The sequence below is a fragment of the Sminthopsis crassicaudata genome, chromosome 1, assembly GCF_048593235.1.
Source record: "Sminthopsis crassicaudata isolate SCR6 chromosome 1, ASM4859323v1, whole genome shotgun sequence".
Lineage (NCBI taxonomy): Eukaryota > Metazoa > Chordata > Mammalia > Dasyuromorphia > Dasyuridae > Sminthopsis > Sminthopsis crassicaudata.
In genome coordinates, this window is record NC_133617.1 from 745,195,787 (window position 1) to 745,219,558 (window position 23,772).

The window sequence follows — 23,772 nt, forward strand, 5'->3', positions numbered from 1 at the left end:
CTCACTCAGACATCATCGCAAAGGATTGTTGGTATGTCAGTCCAGAAGGGCTCAAACTGAAGTGGAAGTAATGTCTTTCCTTGTCAGGAAGAAACCCAACCAAGTCCCAGTGTCTCCTGTTGGTTGAGAATGATTGTTAGGATGGAACTCTTTATCAAACTCCATTGTCTATCCTCCTCATCCTCTGGGTATCCTTAAACAACATTTTGAGATGTTGATTAGCAGGTCTTTATTTTTAAATTATTATTATTATTTTTATGATAGCTTTTTATTTACAAGCTCTATGCATGGGTAATTTTTCAGCACAGACAATTGCAAAACCTTTTGTTCCAATTTTTCCCCTCCTTTCCCCCACCCCCTCCCCCCAGATGGCAGGTTGACCAATACATGTTAAATACGTTAAATACAATATATGTATACATATCCATACATTTATTTTGATTAGCATGTTTTTTTTTTTTGTTTTGTTTTGTTTTTTTCAGTTCAACTTTGGCTTCAGAGACTCAATTTATTTATTTATTTTTATTTTAATAGTTTTATTTACCAGATATATGCATGGGCAATTTTACAACATTGACAATTGCCAAACCTTTTGTTCTAATTTTTTCCCTCCTTCCCCCCAGATGGAAGGTTGACCAATACATGTTAAATATGTTAGAGTACGAATTAAATACAATATATGTATACATTTCCAAACAGTTGTTTTGCTGTATAAAAAGAATCGGACTTCGAAACATTGTACAATTAGCCTGAGAAGGAAATCAAAAATGCAGGCAGACAAAATTAGAGGGATTGGGAATTCTGTATAATGATTCATATTGATTATCATGTCTTTAGACAGGGCTGGGACCTGCTCTGCCAGGTGTTCCAGCTAGCTCCTCCCTGATCCTTCCCTCTGACCTACTGAATTCTTCTCCCCCTTTCTCCTATCAACGATCTGTTCATGATGATCTTTGCTAAATCCTTTTCAAGATCAAGTTCAGAACACTGCTTGCATTTGTGGTTTCCTTCCCACGTTATTTTTACCTTCTGAATCCGATTTTTCTTGTGCAACAAGAGAACTGTACTGATCTGCACATATATGTTGTATTTAAGATGTACCTTAACATATTTAACATGTATGGGACTGCCTGCCATCTAGGGGAGAAGGTGGAGGGAGGGAAGGGAAAAATTGGAACAGAAGTAAGTACAAGGGACAATGTTGAAAAATTACCCATGCATGTGTACTGTCAATAAAAAGCTATAATTAAAAAAAAAAATTAAGTCTGTGAGGATAGAAAATCCTTTCCCAAAATGATGACTACTCAGAAACCTCTCGAAGTAAAAAGCAGAAAAGTTGTTTATTTAATAAATTCTCACGAGAATGAAAACTTCCATCCTGAGGAGGGAAAGAGAGAAAGCTCATGGTAGAAGGGCTAAAGAACTAGGAGAAGTTATACAGTTTTTATAGGTTTTAATTACAAAGAATTACATCATGGGTTGGGGAACATAAAGGGATAGGTGCCCCCCACCTTAATTGGATGTTATTCATGCCCAAAACAGCAGATTCCCTGGTTCCGGGAGGATTCATACATCAGGCAACTAGTTGTCTAAATATTGATAACTTGAACAGAGATAAATGTCATCATTTTGGGTTAAATACATATATCTAAAATCTAAATAAATATTGGCTAATACTCTTTTTAATAATACTACTTTTTAATAATAATACTTTTGCAGGTCACAGAGACCTAGAGAAAATAAAATATAGAAAAGGAATTTAAACATTCTTGTAACTTCTCCTCTTTATCTCTACTCCACACAAATCCACAAGTTACTCTTTCCGTCCCCTTCAAAGGGGCTCCCTTTTAATGGTGCCTTTCTCCTTACTAACTCCGATTAGTCTACTATGTGTGCTGTGCCTCATGGCATATTCCTTCAATCGATTCTCCCAGACTCCTTTCCTTGATAACCCGATTGCTCTTCCACCTCTATTTCATGTTGACTCCTGATGCTTATTTTACCTTTCCATTTTGTGTATAACCTCTTCTCTTTAATAAACTTGTCTTTTGGCAAAGAGGATGAACATTGTGAATTTGTCTCTCTTTCTTTGTTTCTTTCTTTCTTTTCTTTCTTTGTTTTTTTTTACTTATTTCTTTGTTTCTTTTCTTTCTTTGTTTCTTTGTTTCTTTTCTTTTTTGTTTCTTTGTTTCTTTCTTTTTCTTGGCAATTGGGGTTAAGTGACTTGCTCGGGGTCACACAGATAAGAAGTGTTGACTTCAGGGCTGGTGCTCTAACCACTGCACCATCTAGCTGCCCCCCTTCCCCCCCTTTTCTTTCGAACTACCTTGCTATCTTGACCTTATCAAAATCATCTCTGCTTGGCCGGTCCAGGTCTTTGGCCTTCTGCTGGCGATGAGGGGCTTAAGTGGGTCCCACCCAGGATCAGGTACTGGACATTTCTCAACCAAAGTGGCAAGCATTCAAACTCCACTGCCCAGGATGCAACTCTCATGGGCTCCCCCCGTTCCAATGCCAAACGTACACTTGCCTAAAAGACTCTTTTATGGAGAATTCCCACAGGATGAGCGCTCACATGGTGATCAAAATGGAGGCAAGAACTCTCAAAACGGAGGCAAGAACACTCTCAACGTCTCTGAAGAACTTTGGAACTGATTTCTACCTGGGGGACTCTGGCACCGGTTGGCCCGGTGTGGAGTGCCCCTATCAGAGAAGGCCCTGTGCTCTAAGAACAAAGCAGAATTGCAGTAACGAAAAAGAAACGCGAGATACCCAATTTCCAGATTCCTCCACCCCAAATATCCACATGGATTACCTGGAGCAGAGCACTCCCAACTCGTCTCCGTAGCATGTATTTCAATTCAGCTAGAGTGATGTCATTTTGATCCTTTTCAAGAACAAACAACCAATCAGTGTTGACCTAGGACCATTTCCAGAAGTAGAGTGGGAGAGGGGCTCAGCAATCCCCCCCTTTATTGTTTGGGGAACTTTTCAGTAACTCTCCATCTGGATGCCTCCCCCACCTCTTTCCCCTTCTTTCAGCTTCCTTTGTGTCTTCCTCAATTAAAGTGGAAATTTCTTGAGGGCAGGGTTTTTATTTGCATTTGTATTCCTAGCATTTCCCATAGTGCTTAGGTTTTTTGTTGTTCAGCTTATTTCACTTAATGCTTATGTGTTTTTGTAGTTCGGGATTCTTCCAGACCCCCCCCCCCCCCCCCCCCCCCCCCGTTTTGTTCTTCAGCTCATTTTACAGATGAGGAAACTGAGGCAAGCAGGGTGATATGACTTGCACAGGGTCACACAGCTAGGAAGTGTCTGAGCCTGGGTTTCAAATCAGGTCTTTTTGAATCCAGACCAAGTACTCTATCCATTGCTCCAACTGACCCTGCCTAAAGTGTAGTAGGGGCTTGATAAATGTGTTTTGACTAACTGAGAAGTGCAGGTGGAAGACACCCCAACAATATTAGGGTCTCCAGGTCGATATTGAGGTACGGCCAGAGTTCACAAACTCAGTTTGTCTCCTAGTTAGGGGGCAAAGATGTATTTCGCTAGAGACAGCTGGCTAAGTTCCAAGGGAATCTAGCAAAGAATTGGGAGCTAGAAGATAATTTTATGGGAAAAAGAAACAAAGATCAAGTTCTTCAAGTTATTGACATGCTAATTTTATGGCTTAGAGGATTGCACTCATTAAGGAATTCTAAGGCTAAGAGGTAAAATTGAAGGGTGGTCTAGAGGAGTATTGAATTCTAGGGCCTAGAAGTGGAGTCTGGAGGGTCATTGCATTGAGGTGAAGCTGCACCCCACTAATGAACTCTCAGAAACTTTATTATTGACCAACTGTTTGTTATCTGACAGCCAGCATTGTTTGTGGCACTCCCGAGGTCGGGTAGTCTTAGGGTTATCGCTGCATCCTCCCTAGCAGCTACCCTACTTCAAGGGTATGGAAGAGTTCAAATCCAGTAAACAATAATTCACTATGTGAGCTGGACTGTCACTTATTCTCTGTTTACCTTGATTTCCACTCTCCTGAACCTCTTTGAGGATCAAGTGAATATATTTTACCTTTATTATTATTATCTATTAAAAATGGCAGACTTTGAAGGGTTATGTAAATACTACTCTATTATTATTATGAATAATAATGAAATAAAATGAATAACTTGTGAATAATAATTGAATAAAATGGATGACAGTCACAGTGAGCCAAAGTCAGAGCTGCTGGTTCCCTCCCAAAATGAGAGAGAGAGAGAGAGTTTCGGGGTTCCCCTCGTCAGGAGCAGGGATTCTGAAAGGTATCACCGAGGAAATGGGACTTTCTAAGCACAGCCATGAAAAAATGTTAGGATTTAGATGTCCTGGGTTCCAAGTAGGGAGATGACAAAGAATGCCCTCCAGCCATGGAGTCCAGCCCTGAACAAAGACATACAGGAACTTGCACAGTCCCATAGACTGGAGGAAGAGAAAACCTGTACAATGAGAGCCAATCTGTGAAGTCCTGGCTTGGGGCAGTTGGGTAATTCCTGGTGAATCTGAGAGAGGCTAATTTTAAGAAAAGTAAAGAAGCAAACCATTAAAGGCGTGGGGAAAAACTAGCCAAATGTGTAGAGATGGGAGACTTCAAGCTAAAAAATAACTATCAAAAATGAAAATGAGTGAAGAATTCTTCTTGTGTGATCTGTGAAATGCAATCAGAAGGCCAGCCTCCTCCAGCACCTCGGCCACAGCACACACTGTGGGAAGGACCCCCAGCTGGACCCAGCCTGTCCGGGTAAGAGCCAGAATGCCTTTGGGCAAACCAGACAAGGGCCAATAATGACCTCAGATTTCTCCCACTTGTTTAAGTTTTATTGAGGTCATTTTGAGTTTTTTTTACCTCAGGCATTTCCTGATGGGAGATCTTAGTCAGTTAACCAGTGTTAATGAGGGGGGAAACTAAAGGAAGCCAACCAACACAGAGCTGATCTGTTAGAGCAGGTAACATCTGTCAATCAAGTTCTTGCTTTCTGCCAACAGGAGGGAAATGCATTTCATCAACTGTCCCCCAGAGCCAAGTGCATTTCATTTCAGTTGATGTTCTGCATTTGGCTGGCTTTTAGCTCTCATGGGTCCTTCCAGGTACCTTGGCAAATTGTGTATTGTCTTATAAAGTATGTATTTGTCCTTGGTTTTTGAGTTTTTTGCGCTTTTAATTATTGGATCTAAATTAAAAGAATTAATTCCTGGGCACATCAATATGGACATAATAGGAAAATTTCAGTCATAATAGAAGTTTCTCATGCTGTTGTGTCACAGTTCTCTTCTAATTGTCCTGACTCAGTTTCCCTAAATTGTTCTGCCTCATTTTCCTTAATTGTTCTGCCTCATTTTCCTTAATTGTTCTGCCTCAGTTTCCCTAAATTGTTCTGCCTCAGTTTCCTTAATTGTTCTGTCTCAGTTTCCTTAATTGTTCTGCCTCGATCTCCTTAGTTGCAAAACCCTAGTCTTGTTCATTAAGACTGAGGGCCACTTACTCTAAGGTTATAAATTGTCAATATAAGACTCAAGATAAGGGGGAGTTCAGACTTCCTGGCTCCTAACTCCTTCTGTCATCAGGAATTTATGTTCCTACCCCCTATCCTGTCATAGTTCTTCTTTATCCCAATTTACCAGAATGTCTGGTGCCTCCCACCGCCCTGTCAGAACCAGATTGATAGTCCCACTTTCAATGTTCTGACTCCACCCCTGCCTTGGTCTACCCCTGTAGCTGAGCCATGTGTGTATATATGTCATTGAGAACTCATATTCATCACTGGATACTTTGAGACGAGAGTCCAGTCAATCAATTAAGCTCTCCAATAAATAAAAGATTAAAACTCTCTAATCTCTATCTTGCTTCAGTTTCTCCAGCATTACAATGCAAGCCTATTTTGTTCTTTGTACAGCGGCATATCTGTACTTGATGACAAAGTTCACCATGAAAAGAAAATTTCATTATTATTTTTTAAAAATTCAAAGATGGGTGGGCCCATTGTTTAATAAAAAGAAAAGATAAACGATGTTTATGTCCATTAGTTCCACATCGTGTGAAGAGTCAGAAGAAAGGCCCAGAACTTTGGGCAGAATCCCAAAGGACAAGGATATAAGGATGGGTTGCGATCTGAACCTGGGAAGGAAGCATCCGCACTGATGAGAAATTGTTGACAAGATCACAGAGCATCATGGTAAGGACATAGATTTGTTGGTCTATATGTATGTATTTGAAAGTGTGTGTAGTCTCCTTGAAGACCCAAACCATGTTGATTTGGGGTTTGTATCTTCAGTACTTGAAGTAAGCTCCTAGTATCTGATGAGTTAAATTAAATTATTTTTGATTTAGTACACATCTGAAATTTTTTTTCCTGTGGGTCTCTCTTTCTGAAGGATTGATTTCTCTCTTTGGCTCATATCTTTTGAGCTATTATTTCACACTCTGTTAATACCTTGTTATGAGCCTGTAAAGTAAGATGAGCTACACCCCCAAGAACTCCTGGAAATTCCCCAAAGTAAGGTGCATAGCATGGGAAAGCCCCACCTGCCCCTAACAAGTTATTATATTCTTTTGAACTGGACTGGCAACTAACACATAAAATTTCTGAGATCCACTTACATCCAAAAATCCTCAGTCTGAGCCCACAGGAAAATGCTGGTCAGAGAAGAAGGGCAGTATCGCAATCCTAACCTTCCAGGGCCAGTTATTCTATCTGGCACTGCTGCTATATACTCTGGGAGGTTTCCATCAGGAAGCTGAAACTCCTAGGGATGATGAAAAGCTAACTGAACTCATGCCTCATTGATGAACACATCCTCAGCCTTCCCTGAGATTTGGAACTTCCTATTCTCTCCCCCCCACTGACTCATCTCTTATTACCATCTACCTCAATCCCACAATCCTCCCCTGCAAAGATCTGATCTAAAGCCACCCAGTCCTACTACTCTGGAATGTTTCCTGCAGAGATAAGAAATCAGATTTTATCTTAAACCTTTTAATTCCATACTCCCTTCATTTCTGTATTCTTTTGCTCCCTGAAACTTGGCTCCATCCCAATAGTGCAGCTTCCCTGGCCACCCTTTCCACCACTGGTTGTACTTTCACCCATAATCTTCACTGGACGAGGTGGAAGAGTCAGAATACTTCCTCTGTCAGACTTCCTCTTGGAAATCTCTCCTTTGAGCTGCCGCAATTCATATTTGTCACCCAGCCACAGACTCTGGAAGCTTTTATCTATGGTCTCTAGGATCCTCCCCTTTCCTCCAGAAGCTTGGTGCCCAATACAGTTTTTCTCTTCTTTTGAGATTCTTTGCCTCAGTTGCCACTATGAGCAAAGCAGAATTGATTTAGCTCAGAAGGATCCATCCCAAATGTTCATAGGGACAAGAGTGTCCAACCTGTGGCAGTGCGTCTTGAGCTTTTATTTTATCAGCCAGTCGGACACTGTAATTCTAACACGGTGATGTCCTTATGGTCTTCCTCAAGACAACCACCAACCACTCAGCCTTAATCACTGAATGGGGGCAGCCTCAGTCACATTGAGACCTGTACAAAAGGTCGAAGTCTCCCCTTGCATCAGAGCCATTCCCAGTGTTCCTGGTCTCTATCTGGCTAGAGGACCCAGAAAGTTCTGGAGGGGACAGTGAGGCAGGAGACCTTGCCCAGCCCTCCTCACTCAAATCCAAGTCACTTGTCTGTCATGGTTTCACCTCCCTGATGTCATGGTCATTGTCCAGAATGAAAAGGAAGGAGAAACAACTTCAGGGAACTCCTCTTTCCTCAAGGAGTCTCTCTCCCATCCACGTCCTGCCTTCATTCAAGGGGACTCCTCTAAGAAGCTCCCCTGCCCATTCCTCAGCTTACTCATTTCTCATAACTTCCTCCACCCCATATTAACCACACACTAAGCTATCTTTGATCCTGCTATCACCCACACATTTTCCACTTCCATGTTCATGAAGTTCCTAGAGTTGATCATTCTATTATCATTCTGCTTTTCTTTTTAACCTTGCAACTCCTAACCTTATTGTTTATCCAGCTTCCATCCCTTCGCTTCTATTCCAGACCATCACCCATAACATTGGCTATTCTCTCCTCCCTTTCCCATCTTGATCCCTTGGAGACCCAGGTTCACTCTATCTCATTTCTCCTTTTGATTTCCTGGTCTCCTTATCATGTTCCCTAGCTTACTCTGGCAAGCCTCAGCTCTGGATCATCCCATCATCTTTGTTCCTACTCACACATGACTGAACAAAGGTGGAAAAAAAAATCTCAAAATCATGCTGAAAAGGTCCATTGTAAATGTATGTGGCTTGGTCTTGATTGGCTCTTCACTTTTATACTTCCCCAATTGAATTCTATTCAACACAGCAGCTTTATAACACTTTGCCTCTATCCTTAAACCTCTCATGGCTTCTCCCTCCCCTAACTCAGCTGAGAAACATCACTGAAAACATGGAGACTTTGCATTTTGGATTTCCTTTACAGGCTAAATGTACATTATTTCAAAGTCTAATTTTTTTTTTTTTGTACAGCAAAATAACTGTTTGGACATGTATACATGTATTGTATTTAATTTATACTTTAACATACGTCAACATGCTATCTGGGGGAGGGGGTGGGGGGAAAGGAGGGGGAAAATTAGAACAAAAGGCTTGGCAATGGTCAATGCTATAAAATTACATATACATATGTACATATGTACATATACATATATCTTATAAATATATCATATATCTTATATATCTTATATATAAATCTTATAAATACATATATCTTATAAATAAAAAGCTATAATTTAAAAAAAAGAAAAAAGAAAAAAAGGAAAAATGGAGGCTTTTCAGCCAGAACTCCTTCTTCCCTTCCTCACCTTACTTTGGAGGGCCAGAACTTTGGACAAGTATACTTGAAACAAGGTGCTAACTCAGTGGAATTGAAGAGATGATGTTTCTTTAGTTCCCCTTTATACTTAGTATGGTGAGGTAAGGGTTCTCTAGTTTACACATATTCAGTATGTTGTAATGATATCATTGTACTAAGGTATATAAGGGCTGAGAAGGACTGGAAAGGGGACATTCCATTTTTGATCATCCTCCTCGTAGCTCTCCTGCCTCCTGCACTAAGATCAAGACTCTCGCCTCTATTCCTGACCATTCTTGTGGTGTCTATCCTGCTGAGCCCAAGGCCCGTCTGAAGGACCTCCAGAAAGCTAGCCTGGACATTACACCTTACATCATTCAGATGTCCTTCACCATTATGTCCTCCCTCTACCCTGACTCACACAAAGAAGTGGCCCTTCTTTCTCCTATCAAGTGTGAGTCATCTTATTGCTTCCCCTCTCCTTCAGCAGACTGCTAGAGATATCTCACCCTGTAACTCTCCTCTTGTGGCAAAAGTTCTTGAGAAAACAATTTTTTAATCAGTGACTTCATTTCCTGTCTTTTTAATACTTTATATTCAGGCTTCTGAACTTAAGCAACTGAAACCAGTCACTCTAAAAATACCAGTGACCTTTTACTTGCCAAATCTAATGACCTTTTCTCAATCCTCACTGTTCTTGACTTCACTGTACTTTGACACTATTGATTATCTTCTCCTTGATATTCTTTCCTCCTTCCGGTTATTTTCCTCCTAACATTCTAACTACTCATTCTTTGACCTTTGCCGGTTGTAGAGAGTCTGTCCTAGACTCTCTGTTCTTTTCTTTTTCTGTCTTTTACTCAATCATCTCATCAATTCTCATGGATTCCATTATTATCCCTATGCTGATTCTCAGATCTACTCATCCAGCTCCAACTTCTTTAACTTTCATTATTAGCACTGTATTAGACATTGCAAACAGGATTTGCCACAGAAATCTTGAATTCAAATGTCTCAAAATGGAACTTACTTATTTTCTTTTTCCCCAGGCCTTCTTATTGTCCTAATCTTCCTGTTACTGTCATGAGCATCAAGGTTCATACTCAAAGTAGCATTTTTTAAAAATAATAGTTCTTTATTTTTCAAGATACATGCAAAGATAGTTTTCAACATTCACTCCTGCAAAACCTTGTGTTCCATATTTTCTCTCTCCCGCCCTATCTCCCACTTTCCCTAGACAGCAAGTAATTCACTAGAGATTAAACATGTGCAATTCTTCTAAACATATTCCAACATTTATCATAGTGCACAAGAAAAATCAGGTCAAAAAGGAAAAAAAAAAATGAGAGAAAAAACCAAACAAGCAAACAACAACAAAAAAGGTGAAAATACTATGTTGTGATCCACATGCAGTCCCCATAGTTTGAGGTAGCATTTTTTAAAATTAAAACTTTTTATTTTTCAAAATATATGAGTGTATAATTCTTTAACATTAGCCCTTGCAAAACCTTGTGTTCCAATTTTCCTTCCCTTCCCCTAGATGGCAAGTAGTCCAAAATATGTTAAACATGGCAGAAATGTTAAATCCAATATATTGGATTTAAATCCAATACATATTTATACAATTATTATGCTGCACAAGAAAAACCAACTCAAACCTTTAAAAAAAAAAAAGGAAGCAGAATAAAATGCAAGTAAGCAACAATGAAAAGAGTGAAAATGATAAGTTGTGAATCACATTTTTAGCTCCCACAGTTCTCTGTGTGTAAATGACTGTCTTCATCACTGAACAATTGGAACTGGTTTGGATCCTCTCATTGTTGAAGAGAGCCACGTTCATCAGAATTGATCATCATATAATTTTGCTGCTGCTGTGTACAATGAGCTCCTGGTTTTGATCACTTCACTTGGCAACCATTCCTGTTAGTCTCTCCAGGCCTCTCTGAAATCAACTTGTTGACCATTTCTTACAGAACAATAATATTCCATAATATTCATATACCACAATTTATTCAGTCATTCTCCAATCGATGGGCATCCATTCATTTTCCAGTTTCTCACCACTACAAAGGGCTGCCACAGTTTTGCACATGTGGGTCCCTTTCCCTCCTTTACGATCTCTTTGGGATATAAGCCCAGCAGTAACACTGCTGGATCAAAGGGGATGCACAGTTTGATAACTTTTTTAACATAGTTCCAAACTGCTCTCCCAGAATGGTTGGATTCTTTCACAGTTCCACCAACAATGTATCAGTGTCCCAGTTACCCACATCTCCTCCAATATCGTCATTATCTTTTCCTGTCATCTTAGCAGTCTGAGATATGTGTATAGTGGTATCTCAGAGTTGTTTTAATTCGCATTTTTCTGGTCAATAGTGATTTGGAGCAACTGAGGTAGCATTTTCAACTCCTCATTCTAATCTACCACATTCAATCTGTTATCACGTCCTGCTGATTTTACCCTTATAATGTCTCTCTCTTTTGTTCCTTTCTTTCCTTTCCCATTGTCATCATCACTTGGGTGCAGAACCTCCTCACCTCAAACCCAGAATATTGCAGCAACTGCTGGTGGCTCTCCTTGACACAAGCATCTCCTCATTCCAGTGATCCTCTGCTCAGCCATCAGATTGGCCTTCCTAAAGCACAGGTCTGATCGCCAAAACCCTATTTAATCAACTGCATTGGTTCTCTATTATTACTTCCAGGATCAAATATAAAACCCCATTTTGAGGTTTTAAAACCTTTCAAAACCCAGTCCCTTCCTACATTTCATTCTTTTATTTTCCTTTTCCTTTCCTACCTCACATACTCTTGGACTCTCCATCTCACAACTCTCACTCAGTATTTTCAGTGGCTATCTCCCTTACCAGAAGATTCTCTCCTATCTTTTCCTTGTAGGTTCCTTGGCTACCTGTAAGCCCCCACTGAAATCCTACCACCTACAGGAAGCCTTTCCCAATCTCCTTTAAAGCCAATGCTTCCCTCTGTAAATTATCTCCAGTTCCTTCCATATACAGCTTGTTTATATATAGCACTGTATGCTGTCTTTCCCCATTGGATTGTGAGCTCCTTAAAGGGATTGGTTTGTTTATTTTTCCTTTGTATTTAGTGCTTGGCTCACAGTAGGGGTGGAATGAATGGGTTGTTAACTTAATTCATGTGAAAAAGCTTAAAGGAAGGGCAGTGACTTAGCCAGATCATTGCCACTTACCTACTTAAAGTCATCTAGGTTGCAAGTGATGGAGCTATAATTTGACTTCAAATCCAACACTCCTTCTACTGTTCCACATAATCTGTCTTTGAGATTTTAATCTTAAGAATGTTGTAATGATTTGAAATGAGGGATGGATTCATGCCATTTTGGTCTACATTGAAATTCTTTAAATTACTAATGCTTAAGGAAGCAAGGGAGAAAAACGACCTGTTAAACATTCCTACATCCGGGAATAAATAATTCCTTTGACTCTTTTTGTTAATAATGTTTTGACCCTGAGAGTTAATTGTGAATTTCTCACATTCAGATTCATATTCCTTTTTCTCTCGTTTCCTTTAAATTTGTTTATTGCTTCTAACCATACTATACTATGCTATAGGTGCTGAAGCTGAACAAATTATAAAATCATCCAAACATGACCCGTTTCTTATCTGGTTGCCAAGGAATTGTTTATCTTCTATGCAACGGAGATCATATTTTCCAAATCAAAGACCAAATAAAGATTGGCTAACCTTGCCAAGTACTACCCGAGTAAGTGAGGTCAGTCCAGTAGGACTTATTTTTAAGCTTTAGGTTTGAGCTATTCGCAAAGTCCACACCTTCCACTTAGCGGATTAAAATTATTTATTGACTAGGAATATACACTTCAGATTCTTGAATACGTGGGCGATTCATGCAGCCAGCGTGGGCATTGCTCCCGCCATGGTAGTCTTCTGAGAAATGGTGGAATATTTGGGGTGGCTGGTGGAAAGTTCTGCATTATAGTTTAATCTGGTGTCTGCTATCACTGGGGCTTCTCCGACTTTAATATCCAGCATTGAAACTGGCTGTCTGAGGCAAGGTGAAATCTTCATAGCATGTTATCGCTGATCAAGTTCTAATATTTAAGATGCTTTGGGAATTGGACTATATTAAAGAATGAAAGACAGTCTTCAATGGCTAAAAGATCAAAGGATATAAATATGTAGTTTTTGTTCTAATTGCTACCTTTGCCATTATATCACCTTTATTTCTGAATGCATCCCTTTTTATTATCTATTCGGTGAAGAATTCTTGTAACAAGAAATATAAGAGAAAAAAGTAGTAACAAGCATAGAGTATTCTTTTTTTGAAAATAACAGCTTTTTATTTTCCAAATACATGCAAAGATAATTTTCAACATTCACCTTGCAAAAGCTTGTATTCCAAATTTCTCTCCTTCCCTTCCCTTTACCTCCTTTCCTATACAGCAAGTAATCCGATGTGTTAAATATGTGCAATTCTTCTATACATAGTTCCACAATTGTCATGCTGCACAAGAAAAATCAGATCAAAAGGGGGAAAAAAAGGAGAAAGAAAAAATGCAAGCAAACAATAACAGAAAAGGTGAGAATACTATATTGTGATCCAAAATTCAGTCCTCTCTGGATGCAAATGACTCTCCATTTACAAGTCTCTTAGAACTGGCCTGAATCACTTTATTGTTGAAAAGAACCCTGTTCATCAAAGTTGATCATCACATAATCTTGTTGCCGTGTATGATGTTCTTTTTGGTTCTATTAACTTCACTTCATGTAAGTCTCTCCAGGCCTTTCTGAAATCATCCAGCTGATTCTTTCTAATAGAACAATAATATTCCATGATATTCATATATGGTAATTTATTCAGCCATTCTCCACTTCATGAGCATGCGCTCACTTTCTAGTTCTTTGCCACTACAAAAAGGGATGCTACAAACATTTTTGGGTCCTTTTCCCTTTTTTATGATCTCTTTTGGATACAGATACAGAGAAGCTGCTGAATCAAAGGAAATGCACAGTTTGATAGCCCTTTGGGCAAAATTCCAAATTGCTCTCCAGAATGGTTGGATCAGTTCACAACTCCACCAATAATGCATTAATTTCCCAGTTTTCCCACATTTTCCAACATTTATCATTATCCTTTGAGCAGGTAGTTTTCTTTTTTTAAATGTTTTTTTAAATTAATTTTTATAATTATAACATTTTCTTTGACAGTACATATTCATAGATAATTTTTTTTAACAACATTATCCGTTGTACTCCCTTCTGTTCCAAGTTTTTCCCCTCCTTCCCTCCACCCCCTCCCCTAGATGGCAGGCATTCCCATACATATTAAATATATTATAGTATATCCTAGGTACAATATATATGCGCAGAACCGAATTTTGTTGTTGTTATTGTTGCAAAGGAAGGATTGTATTTGGAAGGTAAAAATAATCTGGGAAGAGAAACAAAACAAAACAAAAAAAACAATGCTCACAGTTTACACTCATTTCCCAGTGTTCCTTCTCTGGATGTAGCTGATTCTGTCCATCATTGATCAATTGGAATTGGATTAGCTCTTCTCTATGTTGAAGAAATCCACTTCCATCAGAATACAGCCTCATACAGTATTGTTGTTGAAGCGTATAATGATCCCCTAGTTCTGCTTGTTTCACTCAGCGGTAGTTTTCAAAATAAAAAAAATGACGCAATCAGCAACCACATGAAAACACATTCTAAATTACTAACCCTAAGAGAAATGAAAATCACAAGTCTGAGGTTTTACTTTACATTCCTCAGAAAGGCCAAAATGACAAAAGAGGAAATGCTAAATATTGGCTGATAGGATCCTTGGTGTAAAACTGATAAAGCAGTGAATTGACCTCTGCCTCTTCCTCAACCTTTACACTACAGACTTCAAGGGTCTGCTTGGGATTACTGCTTACTGCTTCCTTTATTCTCTGAGCTCTTCTATTACTTTTTGCACTATTTGACTAGATAGTCCTTTTTGTGATGTAAAAGCATTCCAATAACTCTAGATTCCTCTGTGATTTAGTCTGGAAAGAAACTGGGGCTATCAAGTCACAGTCAAAATAGTTCGGGATTCTGGCTTAAACTTACCTTTCTTGCTCTCTTTCTGATTTTCTTGTTGTTTGTAAATATATAGAACAATGCTTTTAAGCTCACTAAAGCTTTTTATGACATCCTGGACAACTATTGTGGAAGTAGTGATGAATTTCTGACAAGCAATGGTTCACAAGAGCTACATTTAGTAGATACTTACAATATCCCTTGGGTTAAATGTGAGTAGTTCAGAGTAATGTTTAGCATTCTTGCATAGCCTGTCATAAAAGCAGTAAGGAGTTTCATTCTCCTCCAAGATCTCTTGGGATTTATTCTTGTAATCAGGGTACACGGCATAAGCCTTTCATTCCTCTTGCCTATAATAATCTGGCAGGAAGATTGGGGTTCCAAGGCCAGTTACAAAGAGCTCTTGGACCCACAGGAAGTGCTCATCCTACTGAGGCTTAATAGTAATAGTTCTTTCTCCAGAGGAAAGACGTGTTTCTATTCAATTAGTAAGTAATATCTCTCCCAGTAGAATTATAACCCCTAAATATGGCTTGAAATGGATGCGAGTTACAGAATCCTCCTGCTCAAATTTGGGAGTCTCTCTCCTTCCACACAAAGAGCTGGCAACTCATTAAAAGTATTAGGCTTTCTGTCCACTCCTATACCAGCTTTTCCTGGAGGAGAAAGTACTGCCTTTGGACTAAGTGGAGAAGGAAGAGGGGGCTCATTTTAGGTGGTAAGCATAGACCACTATACTTATCAGTCCAAAAGAAGCAATGGCTCATTCAGCTTGGGTAGGGTGCTTCCCTAGCTCATGTTTCTCAGGGTACAGTAGACAAAAGTGCCAAATTGAGGCCAAAATAATTTATTGGGCAAATCTCTTCCGAGTCTAAACTATATTTCACATAATTTGAAGGCACATGTCTTTGTCACTGGCTTCCCCTGGTCCCAAGACCTTAATCATTTTTTCCCACTAGGAAAGCTATTAGTATTTCCCCTAATTTTACAATTTCCCTAATGCTTTAAGAGCAAGTCTTCTTCTCCAATAATTAGAGCTATTTTCAAGCCACAGAGATTTTCCTGCTTGTCATCGATCTATTTCAGAGGCAATGTGTACACCTTTTAAGGAGTTATAAAGTGAGAGGCCTTTTTGACAAGTTCCTGGTTTAGATACTTCAGGGATTTTCTTAATTATCTTGCCTGCAAAAGGAACTTTATTGCTCATAGGAGGACTAGACTCTCCTCCCCTGTCTGTGCTCTGTATGAGACAAAGATTCATCTAGTGGTCCGAGGGCTTGCTCTATTTGTGCCAAGAAATTTATTCTCTATGCATTTGATTTGATCATCTAAGACATTACCATAGAAAAGATAAGGACACAAACAAATATGAACATATAACTGAGAAAACGAAATCAAAAGAGAACATTAAAAGAAACCAGAGCAGACCATTAAAATAAAGAAAACCTTAAATTTCTCTGGGATTTCTAGACACTAAGATGTTACTTCATAAATACATTTTCAACCTGGGACAAAACTTCTTGCAGCCATAGGAGAAATGTTTCCTCCTGAAGCTGAGATCCTGCTTTTATAAGAAGGAGTTCTGTTGTCTGCAACAGGGAGTAGCCAAGATCCAGGAGAGATTTTCATATATGGTTCAGGGAATCTCTACTTTGCCAAATGGATTCCCCCATTCAAGATGCCATTCTAACTTCTAAAAAGCCCTGGGGAAAGGCAATTTACTATACTCTAAATGCACAAACACAGAACTATTTAGCTTAATCTTCCTTTCCCACACTAAGAATGTAAAAGCTAAGGGCCTTCTAGATGGGAGAAGTGAATGACTTGAAGCATTCATACAAGGAAAAAACTCAATCACTTCCCACTTTAATAAAGATTCCCTTAGCCTAAAAAACCTTCCTTTCCCTATTACCCCCAGAAGCCTTTTCCCCCAGAGAAGAATGGAATTGAATATTCCCCAACAAAATGAAGGAGAGGATTCTTTTACTAGGGGAAATGAGGCAGTAGCCCAGAGGTTACCAGACTTTTGCAAAGCTATAGTTCCTCAGATAAAGTTGGCTGCCAGATTACCATCTGTATAGGTCAATGATAAAAGGGTTTCTAAGACAAAAGGTGAGATGCATACCAGTTCTACTTCTGGGTCTTAAAATTAGCATATCAGTGACTTGAAGAACCAGATCTCTCAGCCTTTTCCTATAAATTTGTCTTCTAATGGTTCTTGGCTAAATCCTTTTGAAACTTAGCCCGCTTCAACTGGCATTATAATTCCCATAATCTTTGCCCCTTGACTTGGAAATGGGTTCAAGCCTGCAAATTCTTTTGAACTGCCTCAGCCAAAGATCTGAGACTCCAATCTTTTGGGGTCTTTTTTTGAACCTCCATAAGATGACTTACCTTGGTACAGAAGAATCTGGATTTGAGGCTGAGGAGAGTCCAGGGGGATCATTTCCCAGTGTAAAATCTTCACCAGGGCACTCTTAGGGAGATTCCTTGGAAAGGGCCATCCTGGAAGCGAGGTTCTGTCCCTCAGTCCCCACCTGGGCTTGCCAATTGTCACGCATTACAAGTGTTGAGAGCCTAAATTTCCAGCAAAATCAATGTATTAGTAATGTTAGCAATTATGAGTAAAATGATCAATGTCCTCTCAAGAACCAAAAACCTCAAATGGGGAAGGTTTAGAGATTATTTTTAGAACTGCAAAAGAGGAACAATGAAGTAACATAATCTTTAGTAACTTGTATTGATTGATTTCTGATTGGTTAGGAGTTAGCTAAGATTGAAGAATTTGGGTAATTTGCAATACTGAGCTAGCCACAAGGTAGCTAATGTTCTGGGGAGTTTAGAGACAATAATCAAATTGTAAACTCTCCTTCTATTTGATGGGTTATAACACATTAAACAAATGGGATAATTAATATCATGGAATTATTGTGTTAGCTGAAGGGAGAGGAACTAACAGAAAATGTGGAACTCCACTTTAAATAGGCCATTGGGCATGCCAGTGTTGTTCTGCAAAAAAAAAAAAAAAAAAAAAAAAAAAAAGAGTGTATTAATCTCTTATTTAAAATCAAAAACCTATCTTAATTAAGTTTAAGTCATTTTTTAAATCAAATTTTATTAATCATTCATCATAAAATTAAATCAAATTTTAAATAAAAAACCTATAATTTTAAGCTAAAGTAAATTATCATTACTTGTTTCTTTCACAAAATATTTATATATCATGAACCTTAAAACATTATATAAATGCTTATTATTATTTTTTTATTTTTTGCTGAGGCAATTGGGGTTAAGTGACTTACCCAGGATCACACAGCTAGAAAGTATTTAGTATGTTGTTGCTATTTCTAAAGCAGATTTCGATATAATTCAGTAAACATTCAAAATGCCTACTATGCACCAGGCCAATTGTTCTAGGCTCTGGAAATAAATACATGTAAGAAAATAGACAGATGATGACCTCAAAGAGCAAACATTCTAATGAGGGAAGACAACACATCAAAGTAATCAGAAATGTTGTAGTGCCAGGGCCAAATCGGGAAATTCTGAAAGACAGTCAGGAGTGCAACCCAGGGAGGAACGAAGATCTGGTAACCTGGGCACACTCCTTAAAATGGAGGAATTTGAATGGATGCCCATCAATGGGAGAATGGCTGAATTGTGGTATATGAATTTTATGGAATATTATTATTCTGTAAGAAATGACCAGCAGGATGATTTTAGAGAGACTTACATGAATTAGTGCTGAGTGAAATGAGCAGAACCAGGAGATCATTGTACACGGCAACAATACTATATGACGATCAATTCTGATGCTCGGGGCTCTCTTCAACAACGGGGGATGATCCAAATCAGTTCCAATTGTTCAGTAATGAAGAGAATTAGATCACCCAGCGAAATAACTATGGGAAATGGGTATGGACCACTACATAGCATTTACACTTTTTCTGTTATTGTTTGCTTACATTTTTGTTTTCCTTCTCGGGTTATTTTTACTTTCTTTCTAAATCCGATTTTTCTTGTGCAGCAAGATAACTGTATAAATATCTATACATATATTCTATTTAAAATATACTTTAACATATTTAACATGTATGGGTCTACCTGCCATCTAGGGGAGGAAGGGAGTGGGGGGAAGGAGGAGAAAATTTGAAAGAGGTTTTGCAAGGGGCAATGTTGAAAAATTACCCATGCATATGTTTTGTAAATAAAAAGCTATAATAAAAAAAATTTTAAAAGTAAAATAAAATGGAGGTTCTAGGAGGAAGCAGACATTCAGAGGGTGAGTGCTAAGGAAAGGAAATTCCCAAGGTGAAGAGATTTCTGGAGCTTGGATAGCAGAGAAAACCTGCAGTATTAGGCATGTAACCTTGGGAGGAAAATCGCTGAATAATTAACCATAAAATAATAAAGTAGAGGGACATTTTGGAAGAAGAGGAAGGGAAAAATTGCTGAATAGTTAACTAGGGAATAATAAAATAGTGGGAGATATTTGAGGGAAAGGAGAGCTCAAAGCTCATACTAAATAGATCAGTTAATCGCTAAAGCTGAGGGATCTGAATTTTAAAAGTTGTTAGTGTAGGAATCATTAATGAACGTTAAGGATCCTAAGCGGAAGGGGATGAATTTCACTTGACCCTACCTATGTTCTGCTAAAACATGGAATAACGAATGGTGCACCAAGTAACTGTCAAATTGGCTTTCTTGAAGCAGAGGTCCTTAATTCAGTAAACTCAAGGTACTCCCCTCATCAGTCACTTCTAAGACTCAATCTGAACTCCTCCGCTTGGCCATTGGACGCTATTCAAAAGCTAGCCCATTTTTCTTTTCTAGCGTTAGCAGCAGTACGGGACCTGCGGGTCCTCTGTCCGGTAGATGAGTTTTCTTGCCATGCCTGATGCCTTTTCCTCGGCTTTCCTTCATGCCTAAAATGGTTTTCTTCATCACTTGCAGTCTCTCTCTACTTGGCGGCCGACTGCCTAGTACAAGGTTAAAAGTGACAGCTCTTGAGTGGCTGGAACTTTTTTTTTAATATTATTTTTTACCTTCAGAATCCAAAAGAGCAGCTGGCCTATGATAGACCACGAGTAGGAATTATTTCCTTCTTTTTTTGTACCCTTAATGGTGAATTCAGCGCCTGATAACAGAGAAGGTGCTTAATAAAAACTGGTTGACATAGTATCAAAGACTTGAGTTCAAAATCCCTCCCCAGACACATAGTGGCTGTTTAATTTTGGGCAAATCGTTTATGCTTTTTGATTTCGTTTCCTTACCCATGAATTGGGAATAAGAATATCTCTCAGGGTCATTGTAGAACTCCATGGAGATAATGTGTTTGGCTAATACAAGCTTTTCCTGGATGGCAATATTTTAAGATCTTGCGTTGTCCAACGTGGACCATCACAATATGGCTCTTCAGTTTAGAATATGGTCTTCCAGTTATTGTGGCGTGTCCCCTGACCCTCTTTTTGGCCAATCAGGTGAGGAGCTAATTTTTCTTGGAAGGGACACACGGTCAGTCACCCGGCCTCTGCCAACTTGGGAGAATCTCTCTACCACTGACTTTTTTTGAGTAAGACTGGTTAGGTTAAAATGAATCACAAATAAGGCAGAGAGCACTTCACCATTTTTATCTGTATCTTTTTCTTCTTTCAAATGGACCATTTAGGCAATAAAAGAAAACCTGCAGCTTCCGTAGCCTTTCCTGAATTTGTGGGCTCCTCAGGGCAGTAGTTTCCTTCTGATGCCCAACACTAAACACGCCGCCTTAAGTAAGGGAGGGTGCCTGCTTAATTACAGCCGGTTGGGCAGGGTTGGTGGCTTCTGCTCGCCATGCTTTTGCAAATCTGTTCTGAATCGTATCCCTTAGGGAAGGGAATCTCAGAAATCGCCTCTTGGGGGGGGCTTTTTTTTTTCTTTCGTATTTAAGAATTGTTTCTATCACAGATTACAAGGTGCTGAAGTTTGATTCCTAAAGAAAGACTATGGAGAGAACATTGGATTACATTCCAGGTGAGATTTTGGCATTCACGCTCCAGCCTTTGAAGAGGCCTTTTTTTTCCTTCTTTCTTCGGACTTCCGACTGCCGAGCTAAGGAGGAGATTCCGGCTCTGCAAGGAGGAGGTTAATGACCATCTATGGTCTCGGTGAGAATGAAGCGTAGCCAGCAGAAGCGGGTCTCTTCTCGTCTGTCCATCCCGGGGCTCCGGGGAGAGCAGATTCCAATGCGGCACGCACCCTGTCTTCTGTAGCGCTGAGATCCAGCAACTGCTCCGCTGCTGTGTGCCCTTCACCGCCTACCGCTCCACTTATGGAGGCTACTAGCAATAGCAGCCAGCATCTGCACAATCCAACTTTGATCATTTAAAACTTGCAAGATTTTTGGAAAACCCTCATAAGATTTAGAATCTCTTCCTTTTGTAATTTCATTTGATTTTTTCCAAAACTTCGTTATTATTGTCTTCATTTCACTGAGGGGAAACTGAGGGGAAGGACGAGAAAGGTAGAGAGACACGCAAGAAAGTGACGGAAATGGAGACAGATGGAAGAGAGACCGAGAGTTGGACTTGGGAAAAAAGACAGAAACTGTCAGAGGCAGAGAGGACGATGGGAAGAGGGAGAGAGACAGAGATCTAGTTGAAGGGAGGACGGAGTGGTTTGGGTTGAGATAGTCGGAGACAGGGAGACGGAGACCGAGAGGGGTAGAGAAGATCGAGACGGAAACCTAGTTGGAGACGAGAGACGGAGATCGAGAGGGAAACCTAGTTGGAGACGGGGAGACGGAGACCGAATCAGAGATGGGGAGACGGAGACCTAGACGGAAACCTAGTTGGAGATGGGAGACGGAGATCGAGATGGAAACCTAGTTGGAGACGGAGACGGAGATCGAGACGGAAACCTAGTTGGAGACGGGAGACGGAGATCGAGAGGGAAACCTAGTTGGAGACGGGAGACGGAGATCGAGACGGAAACCTAGTTGGAGACAGGGAGACGGAGACCGACCGAATCACAGATGGGGAGACGGAGACCTAGACGGAAACCTAGTTGGATACAGGGAGACGGAGATCGAGATGGGGAGACGGAGACCTAGATGGAAACCTAGTTGGAGACGGGGAGACGGAGACCTAGACGGAAACCTAGTTGGAGACGGAGACCGAATCAGAGATGGGGAGACGGAGACCTAGACGGAAACCTAGTTGGAGACGGGGGAGACGGAGACCTAGACGGAAACCTAGTTGGAGACGGAGACCGAATCAGAGATGGGGAGACGGAGACCTAGACGGAAACCTAGTTGGAGACGGAGACCGAATCAGAGATGGGGAGACGGAGACCTAGATGGAAACCTAGTTTGAGACGGGGAGACGGAGACCTAGACGGAAACCTAGTTGGAGACGGAGACCGAATCAGAGATGGGGAGACGGAGACCTAGACGGAAACCTAGTTGGAGACGGGGGAGACGGAGACCTAGACGGAAACCTAGTTGGAGACGGAGACCGAATCAGAGATGGGCAGACGGAGACCTAGACGGAAATCTAGTTGGAGACGGGGAGACGGAGACTGAATCAGAGATGGGCAGACGGAGACCTAGACGGAAACCTAGTTGGAGACGGGGAGACGGAGACCGAATCAGAGATGGGGAGACGGAGACCTAGACGGAAACCTAGTTGGAGACGCGGAGACGGAGATCGAGACGGAAACCTAATTGGAGACGGAGACCGAATCAGAGATGGGCAGACGGAGACCTAGACGGAAACCTAGTTGGAGACGCGGAGACGGAGATCGAGACGGAAACCTAATTGGAGACGGAGACCGAATCAGAGATGGGCAGACGGAGACCTAGATGGAAACCTAGTTGGAGACGCGGAGACGGAGATGGAGAGGGGTAGAGAAGATCCAGACGGAGACCTAGTAGGAGACGGAGAGAAGGGAGACGGAGACGGTTCGGGCTGGGGAGAGGGGGACTGAAAAGAAGGGAGACCTAATCGGAGAAGCGGAGAGGGAGACCGAGACGGAGAGAGACGGGTTCGGTTTGGGGGAGAAAGACTGAAACGAAGAGAGACCAAGACGAAAGGAAAACGAGTCGGAGACGGGGAAACGGAGACCGAATCAGAGATGGGGAGAGGGAGGCAGAGACGGAGACTAGTTGGAGACGCGGAGACGGAGACGGTTCGGGCTGGGGAGAGGGAGACTGAAACGAAGCGAGGCCGAGACGAAAGGAAACCGAGTCGGAGACCGAGACGGAGACTAGTTGGAGACGCGGAGACGGAGATGGAGACAGGGACAGACGGGGAGATAGAGACAAAGAGATAGAGACGGAGACAGAGAGGTAGAGACGGAGACCGAATGTAGAGACAGAGGCAAAGAGGGAGAGATAGAGACGGAGACAGAGAGGAAGAGATTCAGAAAGAGGTAGAGACAGATTCAGAGATAGAGACAGAGACGGACAAGGAGACATAGGGGGGAAGAGACAGAATCTGGACTCGAACTCAGCTCTCCCGAGCGCTCCCTCGGACCCGCTAAAGTCAGGGGTTCCACGAGACCCTTGAGCTCCCTTCCCACTAGGGCTCCGGGGCGTTTCCCTGCAGACTCCCAAGCCTTCGGTCCAAGGGCTCCCTGTGCTTCCGAACTCGGGCCCGCCCGGGACGCCCAGAGAGAGCAGACCCCGAGCCCTGAGTCCCCAGGTCCCTTCTCTCTGCAGGGGGAGCAGAGGGGAGGTCGCCTTTTGGCCAACCAGCAGAGAAAGCCTCGCTCCGCCTCATCCTGGGAGCCCCGCCCCTTCCGCGCTCTCCCTTTGGCTGGCTCACGGAGCCCCGCCCCCTCTGTGGAGTCCGTGAGGCCCG

At 41.0% G+C, this 23,772-nt stretch overlaps 2 long non-coding RNA genes across 3 annotated transcripts in view; one reads left to right on the forward strand and one right to left on the reverse strand.

The window, feature by feature from the left end:
- The window catches only part of LOC141552045 (uncharacterized), a 32,617-nt gene extending 11,603 nt beyond the window's left edge, over positions 1–21,014 (forward strand). Inside the window, exons 2-3 of the long non-coding RNA XR_012485045.1 lie at positions 6,052–6,200; positions 20,879–21,014. This is a non-coding gene — a long non-coding RNA (uncharacterized LOC141552045). The remainder of the gene's footprint in view (positions 1–6,051; positions 6,201–20,878) is intronic.
- On the reverse strand, positions 13,235–23,649 carry LOC141552044 (uncharacterized). 2 transcript variants are annotated; one of them, XR_012485044.1, is made up of 6 exons: positions 22,031–23,648; positions 21,868–21,972; positions 18,666–21,757; positions 17,890–17,941; positions 14,340–17,509; positions 13,235–13,677 (listed from the first exon to the last, which is right to left on the reverse strand). It is a non-coding gene; the product is annotated as an uncharacterized LOC141552044 (long non-coding RNA). The 2 variants fall into 2 exon arrangements; XR_012485043.1 differs by having other exon boundaries at positions 18,666–21,972; positions 22,031–23,649.
- Between the last annotated feature and the right edge of the window lie 123 nt (positions 23,650–23,772).